Consider the following 13,701-nt stretch of genomic DNA (forward strand, 5'->3'; position numbering starts at 1 on the left):
GCTGTTTATTGCTCCATCTCTGCACAAACCTGCTGCCCCACATAAACCTCATGTGAAAGCATGCTGTCCCTGTTGCACTCCTTACCTCATAGCTTCAACGACCATGGTAAAGCTAAAACTTTTTCAGGCAAGCTCTCTGCCTCGCCCACCTCTTTTTGCATTATCCAACCTAACACACAATCCTCTACCACTTTTCAGAGCTCACCTTGCACCCCATCTTCCTCCCCTAACTTCACCATACTGTTGCTCGGAGCTTTGGGACCCACAAACCATCCGGAAATGGCATCAGCATTGATGTTCTGTTTACCTGAATGTTGCTGTAACTTAAATTTAAATGGCTGTAAAACCAAAATCCAGGGGGTCAAACAGAAATTCAACTCTTTGTGTGCATCCACTATAAGGGAACATGATTTGTGACTAGCCGGATTTCGCAACCCAACAGATATTATTTTAGTGACTCTACTGCCACATTAATCTCCAAGTACTTCTCTAAGCAGCAATTTCCGGCTAAGATAGAGTATTTATTTCTCATCCTTATCTTCCTCCTGGGAAAGGACTGCTCCTAAGCCTGTCCCAGAGGCATCAGTCTGCAACCCAACTGCTGCTTAAAGTCAGGAGCTTGCAAAACAGCTTCTACACACAAGGCTCATCTTAAATACTGCCAATAAATCTGTGCTAGCATAGACCACATTATCTGATCTGGGGATTGTTTCTTAAGGCACTCAGTCAGTGGAGCTGCCCTAGTGGCAAAATCACATAGGAATCTGTGGTAGTAACTGACCAGACCTAGCAATGTTATGAGTTGTGATTTACATTTGGGTTTAGGTTTACTGGCTTTTTGCTAGATTGACCACCAGCTCATCAACCCGGGGCAGAGGATAGGAGTCAAACGGAGAAACTTTATTTAACTTACGAAAGTCATTACAGAAACCTAAAGCCCCAAAGACTTAGGCACTAAGACAATGGGGTTATTCCATTCACTGCTTGACTGCTCTAAGACCCCTAAGTGCAGCATCTCCTCCACCTCTTGTTCTACCACTGCCCATTTTGCCTCAGGTATGTGATAGGGTCTTTGCCTTATCACCCTGGGAGGAGTGACAATATCATGCTATATGATTTGGGTCTTTCTCGGAATAGCAGAGAATAAATCTTGGTTTTGTGAAACTAAACTTACCACTTCCTGTTTTTGGCTAAGTCTGAGGGTGACCTCAATGGGTACGTGACAGACTCTGGGTTTTTTTTACCACTAAAGAGGGCTGACTCACTTTCTTTCCAAGGTTTTAATAGATTTACATGGCAAATTTGTGCCTCCTTCCTTCTACCCTCCTGTCGAACCCTTTAGTTTACAGGTCCCACTGCCTCTAGGATCTCATAAGTGCCTTGCCATTGAGCACACAATTTGCTTTCAGTAGTAGGCACAAGCACTATTACCTTGTCTCTCCTGGTTTGAAAAATTGGTCAACTGTGGTAACATCGTAATTGCGTTTCTGATGCTGCTGAGCTCTGTCCATATGTTCATTCAGCAGTGGCACAATCTTCCTTAACCGGCCATACAATTGGGACACAAACTGAAAAATATTTAGATCTTGGCATGACTGTTGCTCCCACCCTTTCTTTAACACATCTTTAACACATCTAAAATCCTTCTAGGTTTTCTCTAATAGAGGAGTTCAAAGGGACTGAACCCCATGGAGTATTGGGGCACCTTTTGAACTACAAGCATCAAATAAGGCAGGAGTAAATCCCAATCTCACTTTTATTGTGACACTGCCCTCTTTATCATCTGCTTAAGGGACTGGTTAAAGCATTCTATGAGGCCATCTGTTTATAGGTCATAAACTGAGGTGGTAATCCTACTGATGTCTCCTCATACTCCTTTCCTAATTTGCTTCATTTGTCATGAGATGCCAGCACAGCTAAGATGCACCACGACGAGTAGCAATTACATAGATCACAATTTTTTTCCTACAAAAGTCCACTACCCGACTGTTAAATGAGTGCTCAAGTACGATGCACTCATTTCACAGACTTTGATGTGTCTACACTGAACGTCCAGTGTAGGCATATCAATAATCCACGAACATGGGAAACCACTTGACGTGAGGTCGTCTAGCATGTTCATGAGATGATAGATGGCAAATACGACCAGTGTGCATGTGCATCGCCGGTCGTATTTTACATTTAACTGCATGATTTGACCACCATTTCCACGCGATTTAGCAATTACGAAGATTGTAATCGCTCAATTGTGAGGTTTATTGCCTAGTGGATGGGCGCCATAAAGTAGCAAATTGGAAAAAAGATATCAAGGCGTGGCTAATTCACAGATTTAAAGGTGTAGCACATTTGGCCATATGGACAGATTTTAGGAAAGGTGTATATGGACACATCTGTATCTACCCTTATTAGTTGGCACAAATATTTCATTAATTTAGATACAAAAGAAGTACCTTGATCAGTCAGGACCTCTTTTGGTATTCACAGAAGGGTGTATAGCATCCATAATTCCCAAGCAATACTGCTAGATTTCATATTACATATCTACTACCACTAATACAGTAGGTATTGATGCCCTTCAGAAGATTTCATACCAACTCTCTCAAAAGGTACAGAAATAGCAGGGAGGGGAACCAAGGGTGCCCAAAACCCTGGTCGGCTCGCTGTCTTCTGACACTGGACATTCCTGACAATATTTTTTTACTGCTGCATGAATGCCTGGCCAAAAGAATCTTAATTGAATACACTAGACATTTTTCTCCTCCCCTAAATGGCCACCCCAGAGGTGTGTATGAGCTGCCCTCAACACCAACTGCTCGTGTTTTCAGGGAACCAACAATTGATCATCTTTCTTACCCTGCAAATATGTTACACAATATAACAAATCATTTTTCATTGCAAAGTGTAGTACACCTTCTGTTGGAAGAAACGCTGTCATTACTTTACCATTTACTTCTACAACATTTTCAAATGCTTTTATCAAGTTCCCATCATTCCGATGGTATTGCCCAAAATCCTGTGAATACACTTCTCTGCCAATGGGAATCCACTGTGCCTCGGTCTCACTCCCCTCCTGCTGCTCACTAGCCAAGTGTTACAGTCATCAAACTGTGGTATACTGCAGAGCTTGGTTCTTGGGATACCTCTGATGTGGTCCGTCTGCTGTCATCATGTAACCACCTCTTGAAGTAATGGAAAATCCTGACCTAGGATCAATGCATAGGGCAGTCTGGTGGCTACTGCTGCTACCATCTTCAGAGATCACCCTTTTATCACATATAATCTTTACCTGGGTAGCACCTGATCAGCCCTGGGTGTAACCAGGTAAACAGAGATGATAGCTTGTTCACTTTCAGTATCCACTAAGGCTTAGATCTCCCAGCCTTACACCTGCACCATCAAACAAAATAATGTAGTTACCACCAGAGAAATGCTTCCAGCATCCATGCCTGTCGAGTTGTTTTTTCTGCACTGCAGTCCATTGGCTTGTTCTGCTTTGGGCAGTCCCGATGAACATGACTGGGCTTGACGCAATTAAAACACACAGCCGGAGGTGGGTTCTTCATTTTAACAATTAAGACCAGAGTTTAGGCTTGTGTACTGGCTGGAACCCATGCTTGGCTTTATTCAATTTACCAAGAGTCAGGTACCATTCAATTACCACCGCTAACTCCTCAAACATTTGAGGATCAGCTTGTAGGGCCCTCTGTTGTACCACACTGTCTACAACTTATACAGCATGCTCCAAAGCCACCATCTCTACTATATGCTGAGCAGATTTTTTATCTGGCTGCTACCATGCCTTACTTAGCCTGGTTAATTTGGCCAGCAGGACTCTTGGAGGCTCAGATGAGTTCAGCCACAATTCCTGAAACTCCTGAGCTTTGCTAGGGCCAGTCACTCCTGCTGAATATGACCTTTTTCAGGCAAGGATACGAATTTTCCTCAGTCACGGTCAAATCAACATTTGCTCTCTGAGGTTCCCCTGTGAGACAGGGAGCAAGTCTAGCAGCCCACTCCTCCTTGGGACATTTTAGACATGCAGCAGTATGTCAAAGGTGCATGGAAAAGCTTCAACATCATTAGATGGGGTAAGCTTCTGTAACACCTCTTGCTCATGCCCTGCTGCTACTGTAGTTCTGTAAAACTTTTCAAAGCTCCTCCATCTTGCACTGCTTTTCCCCTTTGTGGATAAATATTGTAAGCTTAATTAACTCTCTCTTTCAAGCCAGATTCCTAGCAATCAATATCAGATGGCTTCCCTTAAATAACATGACATTATCTGGGCTCCCAGCCCCATACACAGGAATTAAGCAGTTATATATTCCACGCAATTTGCATATACACATGGACAGATTATCACAAAAAACAACTGCTGTTTCATGGCTGGCCTGCCACACTCACCTACCCAGCTGCTACTAATGCCACTCAAAATAACAAGGCCACTGCACAGTGGGTAGCATCCTACAATGCCTCTCACTGCCAATGTTGGTGGAACCAGTCACTGAATCCAGGCTCTTGCTGCATAGTAGTATCCAGCAAGGTCCCTGTTCTGTCATCAAATGTGACAAGAACAGAAGTTTATTTTCTCACCACAGGCAGAAATACAGGTCAGTGTATTGTTCACAGACAAGATGTTACAGCAAGTACACAGAATCTTCCATAAAGCAACACAGTGTTTTTAGTGGACCCTCAGGTCCACGATCCCTAACACTAGTCACCAATGGGCCTATAACCTGGGTGACTAATTCACCATTAGCATCATTGTGGATTTGCACTGACACAACTCTAAAGACATATAACAGGTGCCGCTAATTGGCCTTGCTTGTGGCTACAACTCCCAAGAAAACCTGGACTGGATATCATTAACATGCTGTTTATTGCTCCATCTTTGCACAAACCTGCTACTCCATACTAACAAACTACTATTGCTGTAAAAAAAACAAAAAACAAAAATATAAATATATATATATATATATATATATATATATATAGTTGGAAGAGTACTTAATATCAAGTACAGAGCCACACAGGCCACTCAAGGATTTAGCAAAACATTTCTTTATAGTAGTGTTTGATCGACGTTTCGGGACTGTGCCGTCCGGTCCTCAAGATCACAATGACATAAAAAACAGGTGTAAACACCCACTTACCTTATATCCCCTGTGCTCAAGTCCATACTGCCGCTGGAGCTGAGGGCCTAATTCAGACCCGCTCACGAGTGTAGGACGCTCACAAGCGGGTCGATGGTGCCCTAATGCGCATGTGCACGACGGAGGGAGCTATCACACTGGGTCTCGCTACAAAGGGGGCGTGCTGTCGATGGTGACTGACAGCACGCCCCCTTTGGTGGGCATGCCAGGGGTGGGAATGCCTACCGTCTGGGTCCGGCCCCACTGACATCACTAGTGATGTCAGTGGGAGTGATTTTGGCTCTGATAGAGCCAAAATCACTCCAGGGCTTGCGGTCACCGAGACCCTACCGCAGGGTCTCGTCGCAAGCCCGATGGTCGCAATGGTCTTGACCATCGTGACCATCATCATGGACGCTCGCTATAGCTGTGGGTGGTAAACCAGAGCTATGCGAGTGTCCAAGAGGCCGCTCCAAGTTGAGGTAGGAGGGCCCTGATTCAGAGGAAGCGCGTCCGCGTCCATCTGGTGGCACATACTGATGGCGTTATTACCCTGTTGGTAGGCGTTGCCATGGAAACTCCTATGACACGCTAACCAGTTTCTCACTCCGACTTGCAGCTGGAATATTAAAAATAAACAAGTGTTATATGAGCACAAATACATACCGGATATCTTACTAAACACCATAATTAAATACATCAACATTGTATAACTGCAATATCGTTTAAACGCTGCTCTTAAAGCAAAAGGTATATTATGACATAATCTATGACAGCAATCTTATCACTGAAATAAAAATATTCCACTGGTCCCTGCAGCTCATACTGAACATTATCTGCCGGCAGTCAAAAAATTGAATATCTATATTGGACATAATACATAAAGATCCCAATTCTTACATAGAGTTCCATAGAGTAATATTGGAACTCTATGTAAGAATTGGGATCTTTATGTATTATTTTTATGTATTATTTTTAAAAATGCCTTTGCCTTCAATGGGCAAAGCGCTGACTGGCTGACAGAGCCGTCTGTCACGGCTCTCAACCAATCAGTGTTATGATGCTCATTTGCATGTAGCAGGGACCTGGGAGATCTGTGCTACATGCATCTGTGTGATTGACACAGAGCACTGACAGGTCCGTGAGACCCGTCTGTGCTGCCGCTGTTAAAAAAAAAAACCTGTGTATAAAAAAAAAAAAAAAAAATGGCGTGCCCACCCACCCCCTCTAAGTCTGCTGTCTGTTGTTGTTTTATTAATCCCTGAGTGCCGCTTCATTAAACATCTTTATACTGCATGGTCTCCATGATTTCAAGAAGGCAACAGGGTTAAGTATTGCTTTTGACATATAGAGAGTGCCGGGCTTATATATATATATACCATACTTGCTGACATTCAGCTCCCCCCTTGCCCCCCCTCCCCAAATAAAAACAACAAAGCTCCGGGCTTTGGAGCCTCAGTACTGGTTGTGCTAAATACAGAGGACAAACAATGTGGGGGTCCCCCATACAAAGAACAACCAGCACCAGGCTTTTCAGAACCAGTCCTGGTTGCCAAAATACAGTTGACAAATGACATGGTGGTCCTATGTATTAAGCGCAACCAGCGCTGGGCTCTGAGCTGGTCCTGGTTCTGGAAATACAGGGGGGAAAATGTGTAGGGTCCCCCTATATTTGCCAGAACCAGCAACGGACCCTTTCTAGTGGGGGGAATGATTCCACAGCCAGGGGAGCTCTTTCACTGGGCCTCCCAGCTGAATCATCACCCATGACCGCTAGTCAGTTCAAGCTGGGGATCCCTGGGGAGCTGGTTCTGGTTCTGGAAATACAGGGGGAAAAATGTGTAGGGTCCACCTATATTTACCAGAACCAGCAACAGACCCTTTCTAGCAGGGGGGGGTGATGCCACAGCCAGTGGAGCCTTTCACCGGGCTCCCCAGCCGAAGCATTATCCGTGACCACTAGTCAGTCCCAGCCGGGGATCCCCACAATAAAGGGGTCCCCCTTTCCAGGGCACACCAGGCCCAGGCTGATAGCCCGGGGCTATCCTCGGCACCCCTGTGCGGTGGGTGCCAGGTTGATTGTGTAAAGTGCAGTGCAAGTAAAGTTAATATATTGGCTTTTGCTCTGGAGAACCATAAGTCTCAGCATGTGCTGGTACCTGTAATTCTGCAACAAAACCAATGTAAAAAAAACACAGAACACACACACTGTAGAAAAGTAAAATTTTATTAAAACATATATGCACACACTCATGTACTCACACATGCATACACACTATCTCACATACTCACTTAGTATCCCTGAAGCCAATCTGTCCTCTTCTCTAGTAAATAATCCAATGGAAAACCTATACTAAAAAATTCATACTCACCACCTCCTATGCATGAATCTATCCTCTTCGTTACAAAGTAGGCAATCCAGGGTCTTGGCAAAAAAAAAAAAAAAAAACACAATTATGCAAGCCCACGGACATTAGTAGTGTCCTTTAAGGACACTACTAGCCAAATGACAGCTCTGCTGCATGATTTCAGTCCAGAAATCCTGGTGCAGAGCACTCATTGGCCTTCCAACTCTCAACCAATGAGCTGTTCTCACCATTGATTTCAATGGTGAAAACCGAGCGTGTCCTTTTAATAATGGCGCCTCAGTGCCAATTTTAAAATTTTAAGGTGGTTATCGCCCCGCCCCCTCGGCTGACTTATATACAGCCAGCGCGAGGCACCGTCCAGTCAGTCGCCAACCGGGTAGCTGGTGATAAGACCAGCTGAATCAAGAAGATGCCGCAGATGCCCTGGATAGGCAGCGGCCATGCAAAAGAGCTTAAAGGCAGCATCCCTCCAGGTGAAGACACTGTGGAAGCGGTAGCTGTGAAAAAGAGCTTAAATACTGCTGCTCCCCCAGGTGAAGGTGCAGATAGAAAATATACTTTTAAAAATTGTCTTTGTTTTATTTTAATATTTATTTTGCAGGGGTACTATAGGTTCCAGCAGGCCCTTACTGCCCTGCCTGCTGGTACTTGTGGTTCTCCAAGTACCAGTATGCGGGGATGCCTGCTGGGACCTGTAGTACTACTGCAAAAGACAATATGTATATTTTTATATGCACCACACATCACAATCAACCCAGAACCCACTGCCCACGGGTGCTAGGGATAGCCTGGGACTGGGGTGCCCTGGACCCCTTTATCGAGGGGGTTCTCCAACTCCCCAGGGATCCCCGACCTGAGCTGACTAGCAGTCAGGGGAGATTCTTCGGCTGGGGGGCCCAGTGAAAAGGCTCCCCTTGCTGTGGCATCACCCCCCCACCGCTAGAAAAGGTCCGGTGCTGGTTCTTGTAAATACATGGGGACCCTATGCATTATTTCCCCTGTATTTCCAGAACAAGGGCCAGCTCAGAGCCCAGTGCTAGTTGTGCTGAATACGGGGGACCCCTACGCCATTCTTCCCCTGTATTTTGGCAACCAGGACTGGCTCTGAAAAGCCTGTTGCTGGTTTTGCTTCATACGGGGGACCCCTACATTGTTTGTTCCCTGTATTTATCAGAACCAGTAGTGGGGCTGCAAAGCCCAAATCTGGTTATTTTATTTTTGGTGGGAGGGCATTTTTTTTTACATGGGTTTTATTTTTAAACACAGAAGCACAGAAGGGTCTCACTGCTCCCGTCTGTGCTTCTGTGTTTGTTTTTTTAAACACTAATGCAGGTATTATGGATTTTCCAGATCTGAGCCTGCATTTGTTTTCTGCTACCTCCCCCGGGTCCTGCTGCCTGCACCACCGCTGCCACTAATGCCCATGGGTCCCGGCTGCAGCTAACACCCGCTGTCCCCCGGGTTCCGGTTGCAGCTTATAGCTGCTTCCTTCCCCCGAAACCACCGCAGCTACCACCCACTCTGACCTGCCATCTTGTTGCACCCAAGTGAAGCCACAGTAAGTACACCTGATGGAGGCTCCTACTGAGGCTGCGCATCAAGTTGAAACTTTGAATCTCTGTAATGGTGGATTTGTGAGGCAATAATTTAAAAACTGTAACTTTCTCAATTATCTAAACCCTAAATGCAGCTAACCTGGAAATATAGCTATGCCTTCCCAAATATCCTCCATAGAGAAGAGCAGAAAAATGGTCCTAATTGAGTGTCAGAAAATACTGACAGTTGGAAATTTAAATTACTCCCAAGTCCACATATTTTATGTTTTTGCCCAGAAATTTGGCATGTTCCACCGAGCAACAGTTCTACCAGCCCATGCCAAATTTTAGCTCTGTACCTCCAAAAGCTTGTGAGGTGTTGCCCCTTAAACACCATACCCCCTTTGCTATGGGAAAATTCTGTTTTTTTCAAAAGAACCCCTACGTCGCTCATCCCCTGTATTTTGGCAACCAAGACTGGCTCCGATTAGCCTGGTGCTTGTTGTGCTTAATTCAGAGAACTTCTACATAGTTTGTTCCCTATGTTAAGCACAACCAGCACTGTGGCTCCAAAGCCCGATACAGGTTGTGCTGTGGAGGCACGTAATTTTTTTTTATATTACACATTCATTTTTAAAAACAATACATGGGTAGAACTCACTGATACATCCATGCATCTGTGTCTTATTGATTTGATTCTCTCAGGTGCATGCCCAGCACCAGTGAGTCCCTCTGTCGCCTGCTGATGCTTCTGTGCACGCCCGTTGCTGCCACTGCTCCGCACCCCCACTGCTGCCACTGCCTCACACAGCTGCAGCCTGCCCCCACAGCCGTCTCTCCCTCTGCACCCTTAAAATACCTCCTTTTTGCTGTCTGCTCCTCCACTCGTGTTAGTGTACCTATTTGTTGTCCTTCTGCCCTACAAGTGGCCTGGTTTACCCATCAAAACCCTGATGGTTAAGAAATTATAAAAAAGCAATGAAATTCCATAGACAAAAAACCTTATGGGTATTCCAATGAGCACACAATTCTGTTAATTAGCAGCTCCACCATTTTGTGAGTGACAGCACTCTCATTCTGTGAGAGTGCTGAATCTGCAGTTAACCACAGGGTGTGAGGGCAAACCATATCTGTATTGCACAAGGAACACGTCCATTAAGGTGTCAGCCTTAATGATCGTAATTTCATTGCTTTTTTTAGTTTGAGTGGTAAAAATTCAGTAGGTTTTGTGAAATTTCAGATCGTGTCTAAAGCTGGCCACACATCTAAAGATTATCTGTCCAACCAGCCAACTAGTTGATCAGTTGGAATGAAAATCTGGTAAGGTATGAAAGCAAATGACAATCAGCAATTTGCTCCCAAACGCCAGAAAATGGACAAAAACTGTTGTTTAAACAAATTGTTTAGATCAAACATTTAACAAACTTGTCTGACACCCATTTTCATCTGTATTCTGGCATTTAGGAGCAAATTGCTGCTCATCAGTTACTTCCATATGTTACCAGATTTTCATTCAAACCAATTAACTAGTTGGCAGGTTGAACAGATAATCTTTAGATGTGTGGCCAGCTTAAGAAGCCTTACTGGGACATGCAAAACCGTAAGGTTTTTTGTCTATGGAATATATACATATAAATGGTAAAAAACTGCAGCACTCGGAGACGGGTATAAAACAAATATATTAAATGTTATCACAAAAAGTATCCAACATTTCAGGGCTCTATGGCTCCTTTGTCAAGGTGTGAACAAGTGTGTGTGGTGAAAACTTACCTTATATAAGAAGAAGTGACCACCTGCTGCGTGCAAAAAGACATAGCTGTCTTCTAAGTCTCTGTCCTGTCTGCTCCGGGGCTTCTGGGGTGGTGGATTGGTGATGCCATGCGTGTCAGGCACTGGGTTGATATGGCTGCCCGAGATTCCATCCAAAGCGCTGGAGTCGGATCTGTGAAGTTGAAAAAAAGATTGTGCAATGCCAGATAATAGAAAATAGCAATGAAATATACCACCAGAACTGTAGTAGAAGAAATATTGCTAGTATATACTGAAAGTAAATGTCGATAACCTGGCTGCGATGGGGAGGGAGGATGGTATAGGTTTATGATCACTCCACGACCCCGGAAGCCCCGGAACATGGACAGAGATGGAAAAGCCGGCTATGTCTTTTTGCACGCAGCGGGTGGTCACTTCTTCTTAAATAAGGTAAGTTTTCACCACACGCACTTGTTCACACCTTGACAAAGGAGCCATAGAGCCCTGAAACTTTGGATACTTTTTGTGACAACATTTAATATATTTGTTTTATACCAGTCTCCAAGTGCCGCAGTATTTTGCCTTCCTTGTTTCTTAAACCATTCTGAGGGCTCCGGAGCAAGTTGTCATCACAGAAGAGTGCCGGTCTGTTTGATCAGTGATTATTTATTTATATATATATATATATATATATATATATATATATATTATATATATATATATATATATACATATATAGATGTTGCTTTGGATGTCAAGAAATCCAATAAAATATACAATTCTATAATGAAGTATGTGGAGAAGTAAAACATATTAATAGCATGTTTTTATCTTCCTATTTTACAGTACCCAGTGTTAGCTCTCAGCTGAATGGACTGACTTGTCCAACATGTTCTTCGGTTGTAACTGACTCCTGTAACAATTTGGTCACCATGAACTGTATTGGAAATGAAAATATGTGTCTTAGCCAGCAGTTTATTTATTCAGGTAATTATAAAAACATTTTTGCTTTCTGTTTTTTTTCAAACACAGCATCACATAATGAAGACTCACCCACTGTATAATCTGATAAAGTTAATCAAAGAGTATTTATAATCCAGATATATAATACTATACTAGTTACTTGAGATTATTGTTCATAGCCTTAAAATAGGTACACACTATAAGATTATCTGTCCAATCTAGCTGGTTGGAATAAAAATATGTATTTATTGGGAGCAAATTACAATCAAACATTTGTTTCCGAATTCTGAAAAACAAATAAAAATGGTGATTCAGACAAAATATATTGTAATATAACTTTCCTATTATTCTGTCTGGTGTAAGTCACTTGAGATATAAAATAGTATTGAACATAATGATCATCCGAATTCTTTTTTAGTCTATTTTTTGTGAAGGAGACTACAAGAAAATGGCCACCGCAGGAGAAGCTGCACAAATTTAAATAAGTCTAAGTAGACAACAAAATTGCGTTATCCTATTGAAAGGACAATATAAAGGGAAGAGTATAATGACCGTGTAAAAAGAAAGATTTGCTGCTATTCTTTCTATGTTGATATATATATACTGTATGTATATATATATATATATATATATATATATACACATATAGAGTCTGTTGCAGGGCACTCTAGATGAAGTAGGTATCGAGGGGTGCCTTGCTAAACAAATAATGGAGCCCACTCCTATAGTGTAATATAACAACCACACAAAATATGGAAAAAGGCGGCACTCCCGACTTGGTGAAGAAAAATAGTTGTATTAGAAAATCATAAACAAGGTCATGTTGACGTTGTTTATGTCTTATGATCTTTTCATCAGGACCATAACAGAGTAAAAAATACATACTGTATAACAGTGTCTTACCTTATATGCGAATGTGGTGCTGAAGCTTGCATGCTGTCAGGTCCCGGAGTCAGGGGTAAGCGGCTTTCAGCGGAAGTGGAGAAAACCAGAACTGTCCCACTGACAGTCGGTAGCCTAGCAACCCTAATGCTCAGCTTGCCGAGAGCCCGGAGACCGCAGCGATATCAAGAAAAAAGTGAAAAAGTTTAAGACCATACCAGATAATATTCCAATAGGGAAACAATAATGTATTTATATATAATATAATATATAGCGTGTGTGTGCATGTGAGCGTGTGCCAAGTATGAAAAATAAAATAAAAATAAATTAACAGCTAGTGAATGTGTACAACACATATTGTAAAATATTATTGTGTATAGCTATCAAATCCTAATCAACAAGGCATATTCATAGAAAAGGTGTGAATCTACTGCAAACTAGCAACTTCATAAAAAACCAGATGGACTGATATATACAAAAAAAGTAAATGCAGCAAAACAGCTAGTAAGGATCTCAATAATAATGTACTAATCACAAAATTAGAAGATATTAATAATGCAGAGGAACTACTGTATGATGTTAAAGTAAAAAAATTGTTTTTACATATAAACACTGATGACTTCCTGCTAAACGATGTTATCCATGAAGAAAAAATTATGTATTCCACTTTTCATAAAAAAATACTCAAAGAATTCTTCTCATGTAGTCCCTTTGGAGCCAAAGTGTCCAAGGAATGTATCCAATGGGCTTCTCATTGGCTGAGCCTCTTAGCCCGGTCACCTCCACGTATATCCATGGGAATGTGGTCCACATTTTATATTTTTAAAATAGCTAAAGGATGGTGAACTTGTTTAAAATGTCGGGTGACCGGCTGATCCATCTCTTTGCCATTCAGGGCTGCCCATATTGCCGATCGATGAAGGGCCATACGTTCCCAATGTCCAATGTAATAAAGCTCACAGGCGCAAATGATGATGTACACCACGAATTGGTATGTGCAAGTTAATACATGTCTTATCTGGAATTTATACCCGTATTTGGCTGTTTAAAATAATGACAGAGCTCCATATAATT

Source organism: Taudactylus pleione, unplaced genomic scaffold, assembly GCF_031769625.1.
Source record: "Taudactylus pleione unplaced genomic scaffold, aTauple2 ptg000563l, whole genome shotgun sequence".
NCBI lineage: Eukaryota > Metazoa > Chordata > Amphibia > Anura > Myobatrachidae > Taudactylus > Taudactylus pleione.